This window comes from Pongo abelii, chromosome 16 (genome assembly GCF_028885655.2).
Source record: "Pongo abelii isolate AG06213 chromosome 16, NHGRI_mPonAbe1-v2.0_pri, whole genome shotgun sequence".
NCBI lineage: Eukaryota > Metazoa > Chordata > Mammalia > Primates > Hominidae > Pongo > Pongo abelii.
Genome location: NC_072001.2, coordinates 33555716 through 33567179, shown reverse-complemented (window position 1 = coordinate 33567179; position 11464 = coordinate 33555716). Strand labels below are relative to the sequence as shown.

The 11464-nt window shown below is 37.5% G+C and overlaps 1 pseudogene; it reads right to left on the bottom strand.

The window, feature by feature from the left end:
• Window positions 1–6400: 6400 nt before the first annotated feature.
• LOC100455095 (ubiquitin-conjugating enzyme E2 C-like) lies at window positions 6401–8889 on the bottom strand (annotated as a pseudogene).
• Between the last annotated feature and the right edge of the window lie 2575 nt (window positions 8890–11464).

Genomic DNA, 11464 nt, shown 5'->3' with positions numbered 1-11464 from the left:
CACAATAGTCTGTCTGCAAGCTGGAGACTCCTGGAAGCCAATAGCATTGCTCAGTCCAAGTCCAAAAGCCTCAGAATTTAGGAAGTTGATGATGTAAATCTCAGTTCGAGGCTGAAGGCTTGAGAACCCAGGGGATAACTAGCGTAAGTCCTGGACTCCAAAGGCTGGAGAGACTGGAGTTCTGATGTCCAAGAGCAAGAGAAGAAGGGGGCCCCAGCTCTAGGAGAGAAAAAGAGATAATTGCCTCTTTACTGCCTTTTTTGTTCTTTCCGGACCCCTGCTGGTTGGATGGTGCCTGCCCACATTGAGGGTAGATCTTCCCTATACGGTCCACTGACTTGCACACCAATCTCCTCTAGAAACACCCTCACAGACACACCTACAAATACTGCTTTATTAGTTCTCTAGACAATCCTTACTCTAGTCAAGGTGACACATAAAATTAACCATCACATATATTTTCTTTGGAGAAATCTCTGCTCAAGTCCTTTGTCCATTTTTTAATCAGGTTATGTGTTTTTATTGTTGTTGAGCTGTAAATGTTCTTTATATATTCTAGATATTAAGTCCTTACCAATCAAATGGTTTGCAAATATTTCTTCCATTCTATAGGTTGCGTTTTACTTTCTTAATTGTTTTATTTGATGCACAGAGTTGTAAGTTTGATATAGTCCCATTTGTCTATTTTTGCTTTTATTACCTGTGTTTTTTGTATCATATCCAGGAAAGTATTGCCAAGTCCAATGTCAGGAGGCTTTCCCTCTGTGTTTTCTTCTAGGAGTTTTAAAGTTTCAGGTCTTATATTCAGATCTATTGTCTTTTTTAAGCTAATTTTTATAAATGATATATGTTAAGAATCAAATTTCATTATTTTACACTTTTCCTTTGGACTGGGTAACAGGCAGTGGTTGGAACAGTTTGGAGGGTTCAGAAAAAGATAGAAAAATGTGGGAGAGTGTGGAACTTCCCACAGACTTGTTGAATGGCTTCGCCCAAAATGCTGATAATGATATGGACAATCAAGTCCAGGCTGAGGTGGTCTCAGATGGAGATGAGGAACTTGGGAACTGGAGTAAAGGTGACTCTTGTTATGTTTTAGCAAAGAGACTGGAGGCATTTTGCTCCTGCCCCTAGAGATTTGTGGAAATTTGAACTTGAGAAAAATAATTTAGGGTATCTTGTGGAAGAAATTTCTAAGCAGGAAAGCATTCAAGTGGTGACTTGGGTGCTGTTAAAGGCATTTAGATTTTTTTTCTTTTTGAGACAGAGTTTCATTCTTGTTGGCCAGGCTGGAGTGCAGTGGCACGATCTCAGCTCACTGCAACCTCCGCCTCCTGGATTCAAGCGATTCTCCTGACTCAGCCTCCCGAGTAGCTGGGATTACAGGCACGCGCTAACACGCCCGGCTAATTTTTGTATTTTTAGTAGAGACGGGGTTTTACCATGTTGGCCAGGCTGCTCTCAAACTCCTGACCTCAGGTGATCTGCCCGCCTCGGCCTCCCAAAGTCCTAGAATTACAGGTGTGAGCCACTGCACCCGGCCACTGAAATCTTTATATTCATCAATAAGGCCCACAGATCTTCCACACTGGCATTGGTACTATTCCAAAAGCAGGCTTTGGTTACGGTCTTGCCCTCCTCAAACATCATTTGACCACATATGTGAGAATTTATTTCTGGGATCTCTCTTATGTTCTATTGGTCTATATGTCTTTATGCCAGTATCATACTATTCTGATTAGTGTCAGAGTAGCAATATATTTTGAAATTGGGAAGTGTGAGACTTTCAGTTTTGTTTTTCTTTTACAAAATTATTTGTGCTATTCCTTAGGATTCTTTAGGATTCCATATACATTTTAGAAATTTTTTTCTATTTCTTCAAAGATGTCATTGAATTTTGATAAGTATTGCATTGGATCTGTAAATTTCTTTGGGTAGTATGAACATTTAACAATATTGAGTCTTCTAATCTATAAATGTGAAATATCTTTACATGTATTTATATCTTCTTTAATTTCTTTCAGCAATGTTTTGTAGTTTTCAGTATATAAGTCTTTCACCTCCTTGATTAAGCTTATTCCTAAGTATATTATTCTTTTCGATACTCTTATAAATGGGATGTTTTCCTTAATTTTCTTTTTAAATTGTTCATTGTTAGATATAGAAATAAAACTAATTCCATGTGTTGATTTTTGTACCCTGCAACTTTGCTGAATTTGTTCTTTAGTTCTAAGAGGTTTGTGTGTGTGTGTGTGTGTGTGTGTGTGTGTGTGAAATCTCTAGAATTTTCTACATATAATATTGTAAACAGAAGTATTTTTACTTCTTCTATTCAGATTTAGATGCCTTTAGTTTCTTTTTTCTTGTCTAATTCCTCTAGCTAGAACTTCCAGTACTATGTTGAATAGAAGTGGCAAGAACGGGCATCTTTGTCTTGTCCCTAACCTTAGAGATAAAGCTTTCAGTTTTTCACCACTGAGTTTGATGTTGGCTGTGGGCTTTTTATATACACTTTAATATGGTCAGATAATATCTTTCTATTGATAGTTTGTCAGGTGTTTTTATCATGAAAGGGTGTGGAATTTTTTCTAGGGCTTTTTCTGCATCAATTGAAATGATCATGTGGTTTTTGTCCTTCATTCTTTTTTCTTTTTTTACTTATATATATAGAGAGAGCAGTTGGAACATAGTGTCCTCCATTCTTTTAATGTGATATTACATTGATTGATTTTTATATGTTAAACCATCCTTGTATTCCAGGAATAAATCCCACTTGGTCATGGTGTATAAACCTTTTAATGTGTCATTGAATTTGGTTTGCTAGTATTTTGTTGAGGATTTTTGCATCAATATTAATCAGGGATGTTTGTTTGTAGTTTTCTTTACCTGTAGTATCTTTGTCTAATTTTGGAATCAGAGTAATGTTGGTCTCATCAAATTCCTTTTTCTTCAATTTTTTTAAAAAGCTTGCAAATAATTTATATTAATTCTTTTTTAAGTGTTTGGTAGAATTCTCCAGTGAAGCCACCTGGTCCTGGGCTTTTCTATGTGGGAAAGTTTTTGGTTAGTGATTTAATCTCTCTACTAGCTTTATATCTGTTCAGATTTTTTATTTCTTCACGATTCAATATTGGTAGCTTGCATGTTTCTAGAGATTTCTCTATTTCTTCTAGGCTATCAAATTTGTTGGCATTTGTCTCAAAACACTTCCCAATTTCTCTCGTGATTTCTTCATTGATCTATTAGTTGTTCAAGAGTGTATTGTTTAATTTCCCCATATTTGTGATCTACCCATTTTCCTTTTGCTGTTGATTTCTAGTTTTATTCCAACATAATCAGAAAAGACTGTTGGTATGATTTCAATTTTCTTAAATTTAAGATTTGTTTTGTGGCCTAACATGTGATCTATCCTGAAGAATGTTCCATGTGAGTTTGAGAAGAACATTTATTCTGCAGTTCTTAGAGTATTCTGTATATGTCTGTAGGTCCAACTGGTCTATAACGTTGTTCAAGTTCCTTTTTTTTTTTTTTTTTGAGATGGAATCTCACTCTTGTCACCCAGGCTGGAGTGTAATGTCACAATCTCGGCTCACTGCAACCTCCGCTTCCTGGGTTCAAGCCATTCTCCAGCCTCAGCCTCCTGAGTAGCTGGGATTATGGGCACCCACCACCACACCTGGCTAATTTTTGTATTTTTAGTAGAGACGGGGTTTCACCATGTTGGCCAGCCTGGTCTCGAACTCCTGACCTCAGGTGATCCACCCGCCTCAGCCTCCCAAAGCGCTGGGATTATAGACGTGAGCCACAACACCCGGCCCAAGTTATCTGTTTCTTTATTAATTTTCTGTCTGGTTATTCTATGTGTTATTGAAAGCAAGGTATTAAAATCTCCTTCTATTACTGTGTTACTGCCTATTTGTCCCTTCAATTCTTTCAACATTTGCTTCATATATTTGAGTGAGCTACTGTTAGATATATATATGTAATTGTTATATGACTGGAAAATTGATTCTTGCTTTTTTTTATTTGAGAAGGAGTCTCACTCTCACCCAGGCTGGAGTGCAGTGGCTTGATCTTGGCTCACTGCAACCTCTGTCTCCCAGGTTCAAGTGATTCTCCTGCCTCAGCCTCCTGAGTAGCTGGGACTACAGGAGTCCACCATCATGCCCAGCTAATTTTTTTTTGTATTTTTGTAGAGACAGGGTTTTGCCATGTTGGCCAGGCTGGTCTCAAACTCCTGTCCACAGGTGATCAGCCCACCTCAGCCTCCCAAAATGCTGAGATTATAGGCCTGAGCCACTGCGCCCAGCTGAAAATTGATTCTTTTATTGTTATATGTTCATCTTTGTCTCTTGTGACAGTTTTTGTCTTAGAGTCTATTTTGTCTGATATAAATTGGCCAGCACTGCTCTCTTTTGGTTGCAATTTGCATATAATATCTTTATCCATGCTTTCACTTGCAGCCTGATATGGTTTGTCTCTGTGTCCCCATCCAGATCTCACCTTGAATTGTAATAATCCCCATGTGTCAAGGGCAGGACCAGGTGGAGGTAATTGGATCATGGGGACGGTTTCCCCCATATTCTCATGGTAATGAGTGAGCCTTACGAGATCTGATGGTTTTATAAGCATCTACCATTTCCCCTGCTTGCATTCACTCTGTCCTGCTACCCTGAAAAGAAGGTGCCTGCTTCTCCTTTGCCTTTCACCGTGATTGTAAGTTTCCTGAGGTCTCTCCAGCAATGAAGAACTGTGAGTCAATTAAACCTCTTTTCTTTATAAATTACCCAGTCTTGGGTATTTCTTCATAACACTGTGAGAATGAACTAATACGCAGCCTATATGTGTCTTTATATCTAAGGTGAGTGGGTCTTGAGGTTCTGAAAAATCTATTGAACCACTCTATTTCTTTTTTCTTTCTTTTTTTTTTTTTGTTTTTTGTTTGTTTGTTTGTTTGTTTTTGAGATGGAGTCTTGCTCTGTCACCCAGATTGGAGTGCAGTGGCACGGTCTCAGCTCACTACAACCTCCGCCTCCCAAGTTCAAGCTATTCTCCTGCCTCATCCTACTGAGTAGCTGGGATTACAGGTGCACACCACCATGCCCTGCTAATTTTTTATATTTTTGGTAGAGATAGGGGTTTCATCATGTTGGCCAGGCTGGTCTCGAACTCCTGACCTCAGGTGATCTGCCCGTCCTGGCCTCCCAAAATGCTGGGAATACAGGTGTGAGCCATCACACTCGGCCCTCTATTTCTTTTGATTTACATATATAAAAATTACTGACAGGAAAGGACTTACTTTGCCATTTTGTTGATTGTTTTTTGTATACCTTGCAGTTATTTTGTCCCTTTTCCTTTCTCATTAGGTTTTGTTAATTTTTTTTTTAGTGACAAGTTTGATTCCTTTCTCATTTTCTTCTGTATATCTTCTACAGATATTTCCTTTGTGATTACCATGGGGATTAAGTATAATACCTTATCATTGTAGCCATTTATTTTAAACTGACAAAAACTTAATATCAATTACATACGAAATTTTACATCTCCCCTACTTTATGTTATTTATTTCACAAATTGCATATTTTTATATTTTATGTTCATTAACATAGTTTGATAATTATAGTTCTGTTTATACTTTTTCAAATTTTATACCAGGATTAAATGTGATTTATGTACCACCATTAGAATATTATAGGATTCTGTACTTTTCCATATACCTCCCTTTACTGAGCACTTCATATTTTTTATGCTGTTGTGTTGCTGTCAAGTGTCCTTTTGTTTCAACTTGAAGAACTCCCTTTAGCATTTTTTTGTAAGGTAGATTTAGTGTGGATAAACACCTTCAGCTTTTATTTTTCTGGGAAGGTCTTTATTTCACCTTCATTTTTTTTTAATAACCAAAATGTATTTATTTAATATACATCACAATGGCTCAACCGAGGCTTAATTTAAAAGACAAAAACAAAACAAAAATAATACCACAGCTGAAGATGCAGAGTCCTATACAGAAATCAGACAGGACAGACCATAGAAGGAAAACTTAAAAAGGCAACACAAAGATAGGCAGGGAAGCCAGGCGTGGTGGCTCATGCCTGTAATCCCAACACTTTGGGAGGCCAAGGCGGGCAGATCACCTGAGGTCAGGAGTTTGTGACCAGCCTGACCAACGTGGTGAAACCTTGTCTCTACTAAAAATATCAAAATTAGCCGGGCGTGGTGGCAGGCACTTGTAATCCCAGCTACTCGGGAGGCTGAGGCACGAGAATCGTTTGAACCTGGGAGGTGGAGGTTGCAGTGAGCTGAGATCTCACCACTGCACTCCAGCCTGGGCAACAGAGCGAGACTCCATCTCAAAAAAAAAAAGAAAAAAAAAAAAAAAGGACAGTCTGGGCAGCCTGGGTCAGGGGTCCTAGTTGGTAACCTACTTTGAATAGGTTTCTTGCAGGTAAAAGCTGTAGGGTTTTTCCAGAACTCAAGAGCATGCATGTTCAAAGGGCTATCAATGTTGGGTTCTCCTAGCAGGCTCTGGATGGAGACCCGAATGGTCCTGATGCCATACAGTACAGACCACTTGTCCTTCCGGATATCCAGGCATATGTTACCCTGGGTGTCTATGTTGGGGTGGTAGCAGGGTATGAGGAACTTCACTGTGGGCTCATTGTAAGGGTAGCCACTGGGGAACTCTAGCAAGAGCTCATACCTCAGGTCCTCATATACTGTGCCAGCTGCTCCATGGATGGTCCCTACCCATTTGAAAAGGTTGTCTGATTCAAGGAAAGCAGAAATCCCTTTGTCACCAGAGATCATGAGGGTCATCAGCTCCTGCTATAGTCTTTTGCCCACAGGACTCTGGGCAGCACCCCTACTCAGCTCGGCTCTTTTATGGGTGGCGACGACACTAGTGGCGGCTGGGTTGTGGTCTTGGGAGACCACGTGGCTGCCTTCTTGTTCATTTTTGAAGAACAGTTTTGTTGGTTATAATATTCTTGGTTGACAAAAGTTTTTTTCTTCCAGCACTTTGAATATAATATCTAACTCCTTTCTAGCCTATAATGTTTCTGCTGAGAAATCAGCTGATAATCTTACAGTAGCTCCCTTGTACATACAAGTGGCTTTTCTCTTGCTATTTTCAAGACTCCCTCTTTATCCTTGACTTCTGATACATCAAACTGTCCTTGATAGTTTGATTACAATATGTCTCAGTGTGGGCATCTTTGGGTTCTTCTTAGTCAGCATCCTTCGAACTTCTAGAATTTGGATGTCCATTTTCTTTCTTAGATTTGGAAGTTTGGGCCATTATTTCTTCAAATAAACTCTCTGCCCTTTGCTCTCTTTCTTCTTTTTAACTCCTATAACATGTATATTGATATGCTTGATGATTTTTCATAAGTCCCTTATGCTTTCTTCACTTTTATTAATCCTTTATTCTTTTTGTTCCTGTGACTTGATCATTTCAAATTATGTCTTCGACTTCACTGATTCTTTGTTCTGCTTGATCAAGTTGTCTATTGAATCCTTCTAGTGAATTTTATAATTCAATTATTGCAATCTTCGGCTCTGGAATTTCTATTTGTTTTTTCTTCCTTAGTTTTTGTCTCTTTGATCATATTGTCACTTTGTTAATGTGTTGTTTTCTGGATTTGTTTTTAGTTGTCTATCTGTATACTCTTGTATCACATTGAAGTTCTTTAAGACAATTATTTCGAATTCTTTTTCAGGTCATTAATTGATCTCTTTGTTTAAGGTCAGTTCCTGGATATATATTTTGTTCCTTTGATTGGGCCATTTTTCCCTATTTCTTCACGTGCCTTATTATTTTTTACTGGGATTTGTGCTTTTGAAAAACAGGCAACTCTTCAGTCTTTGTGGCCTGGTTTTATACAAGGAAAGATCTTCACTAGTCACCCAGCTAGGGATTCTGGGGGCCTCTCAAGCCTTTTCTGGGGGGATGCACCATGAAATACACCAGCTCCCCATTTGCCTTCCACCATGATTGTATGCATCTTGAGGCCCTCACCAGAAGCAGATGCCAGCACCAAGCTTCCTGTACAGCTGCAGAACTGTGAGCCAATTAGATCTCCTTTCTTATTTATGTTTGTATATATGTAGTATTTTTAGAGACAGAGTCTCTCTATGTTGCCCGGGCTGGTCTCAGACTCCTGAGCACAAGGGATCTTCTAGCCTTGGTCTCCCAAAGTGCTAGGATCACAGATGTGAGCCACCACACCAAACCTAAATATTTTTTCATTATAAATTACTCATTCTTGAGTATTTCTTTATAGCAACACAAAAATGGACTGATGCATAGATCCTGCTGGGAAAGCCATGGTAGCTTTGTACAAAAGTTTTTGTAGAAAAAAATTTTGCTTACTGATTAAATTTATTTAGTACTATTTCTACTGTGTATGTTTCTGTAATTAGTATTTTTTCAGTTAACTATCTTTCACAGTTTTGTGGTGTTGAGTTGTCCAGTATGTCCTCTACTTTTCTTATTATTATTTGTGGGATTGATAGTGATGGTCCTCTTTCATTCTTGATAGTGTTATTTGTACACTCTTTGTTTTTGTCCTTGAACACTGTTACTAAAGTATATCATCTCATTAATTTTTGCAAAGAAGCAACTTTTGGTTTGGTTGATTCCTTTTATTTATGTTTGTTTTCTATGTCATTAATTTCTGTTCTTGTCATCCCTGTGTCTTTCACTCTACTTTCTTTAGATTTAATATACTTTTTCTCTGATTTCTTCAAATGGATATTTTGTTTTCCTAATTTCTTTGAATAGATAATTGCTCTTTCAGCCTTTATTCTTTCTTTATATGTTTGAAGGCTAAAAAAATCCTCTGAAGTACAACTTTAGCTGCTTCCAACAAGATTTGATATACAGTATATGGAGAGCTTTTATGTAATTAAGTGCAAATTTTTAATTACAATTCTTCTTTAAACCTTGAGTTACTTAGAAGTAAAGCTCTGTCATAAGCTCTATTTTGCCTTTCTATATATAAAGGTGGGTTTTGGTTAGTGTTTGCACAGTAAATCTTTTTTAGTCCTCTTATTCACAAGCTCCCTGTATCCTTGTGTGTTGAATGTGCACTTTGTCATTTAAAAAAAGGTAAAGTTTGTTAGGTTTTTAATACACTTTAACAAACTTTTTACTTTAATTGGATCATTTAACATTGTCTTAGTCCATTTTGTGCTGCTATAACAGAATACCAGAAAGCCGGGCGCAGTGGCTCATGCCTGTAATCCCAGCATTTTGGGAGGCTGAGGCAGGCAGATCACCTGAGGTCCGGAGTTCCAGACCAGCCTGACCAATATGATGAAACCCTGTCTCTACTAAAAATGCAAAAATTAGCAGAGCATGGTGGTATGCGCCTGTAATCCCAGCTACTCGGGAGGCTGAGACAGAAGAATCGCTTGAACCTGGGAGATGGAGGTTGCAGTGAGCCAAGATCGCGCCATTGCACTCCAGCCTGGGCAACAAGACCGAAACTCTGTTTAAAAAAAAGGGAAAAAATAGAATACCAGAGACTAGATAATTTATTTTATTTTATTTTATTTTATTTGAGACAGAGTCTTACTCTGTCACCCAAGCTGAAGTGCAGTGGCACGATCTCAGCTCACTGCAACCTCTGCCTCCCAGGTTCAAGCAATTCTCATGCCTCAGCCTCCTGAGTAGCTGGGATTACAGGCACACACCACCATGCCTGGCTAATTTTTGTATTTTTAGTAGAGATGGGGTTTCACCATTTTGGCCAGGCTGTTCTTGAACTCCTGACCTCAAGTGATCCTCCCATCTCGGCCTCCCAAAGTGCTGGGGATTACAGCCATGAGCCACTGTGCCCGGCCTAGATAATTTATTTTAAAAAGAAACTTATTTCTCATAGTTCTGGAGGCTTGGAAGTCCAAGATCAAGGGCCCAGCATCTTGTGATTGCCTTTTTCCTGCTTCATAATGTGGTAGAAGGCATCACATGGATGAGAAAGGGAGAAGGGGGCAAACCAAACTCATCCTTTTGTAAGGAACCCACTTTCATGATAACTAATCATGATAATTACTCATAACATTGCCATTAATTCATGTATTAGGGCAGAGCACTCCATGACCTAATCACCTCTTAAATGTTCCACCTCTCAATGCTTTACATTGGGGAGTAAGTTTCCAACACATGAACTTTGAGGGACACATTCGAACTCTAGGAAACATATTAACAGTTCATGACAAAGCAATGCAACACACAAGTTAATGAAATTTCTAATATATTTCAATTTAAAGCTACCATCTTAATGGTGCTATTTGTCTCATTTGTTCTATGTTAATTTTTCTCTCTTTTCTTGATTCCTTTGAGAGTATTTGGGTCCATTTTTCCTTTCACTATTAAGTATGATATTTGATATGGGTGTTTTATAAATGCCTTCATCTAATTGAAGAAGTTTCCTTGTTTTTAGTTTGGTAAGTGTTTTTGTCAAGAAAAGATGTTGGAGTTTTTCAAATGATTTTTGAGATGTTCATGTGATTTTTGGTTTTTAATCTATTGTGTGATGTATTACATTAATTATTTGTAAAATGTTAAGTCAACCTTACATCTCTGCTGTAAATATCACTTGGTCATGGTGTATATTTCTTTTTATATATTGCTGAATTTGGTTTGCTATTATTTTGTTTAGAATTTTTTATATCTGTATTCATAACAGATATTGCTCTGTAGTTTTCTTGTAATGTCTCATCTGGTATTCGTATAAGGATAATAATGGCTTCATAATGAGTGGGAGAGTGTTCCCACCCCTTTTTTTAATGTGAGATATTGGCATTAATTCTCCTTTAAATGCTTGGTAGAATTCAGTGATGAAGTATTCTGGGCCTAAGATTTTCTTAGTGGGTAGTTTTTTATTACTTTGCTTCTTATAGGTATATTCAGATTGCCTATTTCTTGTGTAATCAGTTTTGGTAGTTTGTATCTTTCTAGAAATTTGTCAATTTTATCTAATTTGTTGTTACCTAACTTGTTGGCATACAATTGTTCATAGTATTTCTTTAAAATCCCTTTTACTTCTGTAAAGTCAGTAGTAATGTCTCCTCTTTCATTCCTGATTCTAGTAATTTGAGCCCTCTTTTTTTTCTTGTTCACCCTAGAAGCTGAAAATTTCAACCTAAAAATTAAATATGTATCAATTTTGTAGATGTTTATAAAGAACGAGGTTTTGGTTTTATCAATTTTTTCTATTATTTTTATTGTCCATCTATTGTTTTTTATTCTCTATTTCATTGATTTCTATTCTAATCTTTATTATTTTCTTCCTTTAGCTTGCTTTGGGTTTAGTTTCCAGTCTCTTAAGGTGAAAGGTTAGAGTATTGATTTAAGATCTTTTTTCTTTCTTAACATAGGTATTTACAGCTATAAAGTTCCCTCTAAGCACTGCTTTACTTGCATTCCATTACTTTGGGGACGTTGTATCTTCATTTTCCC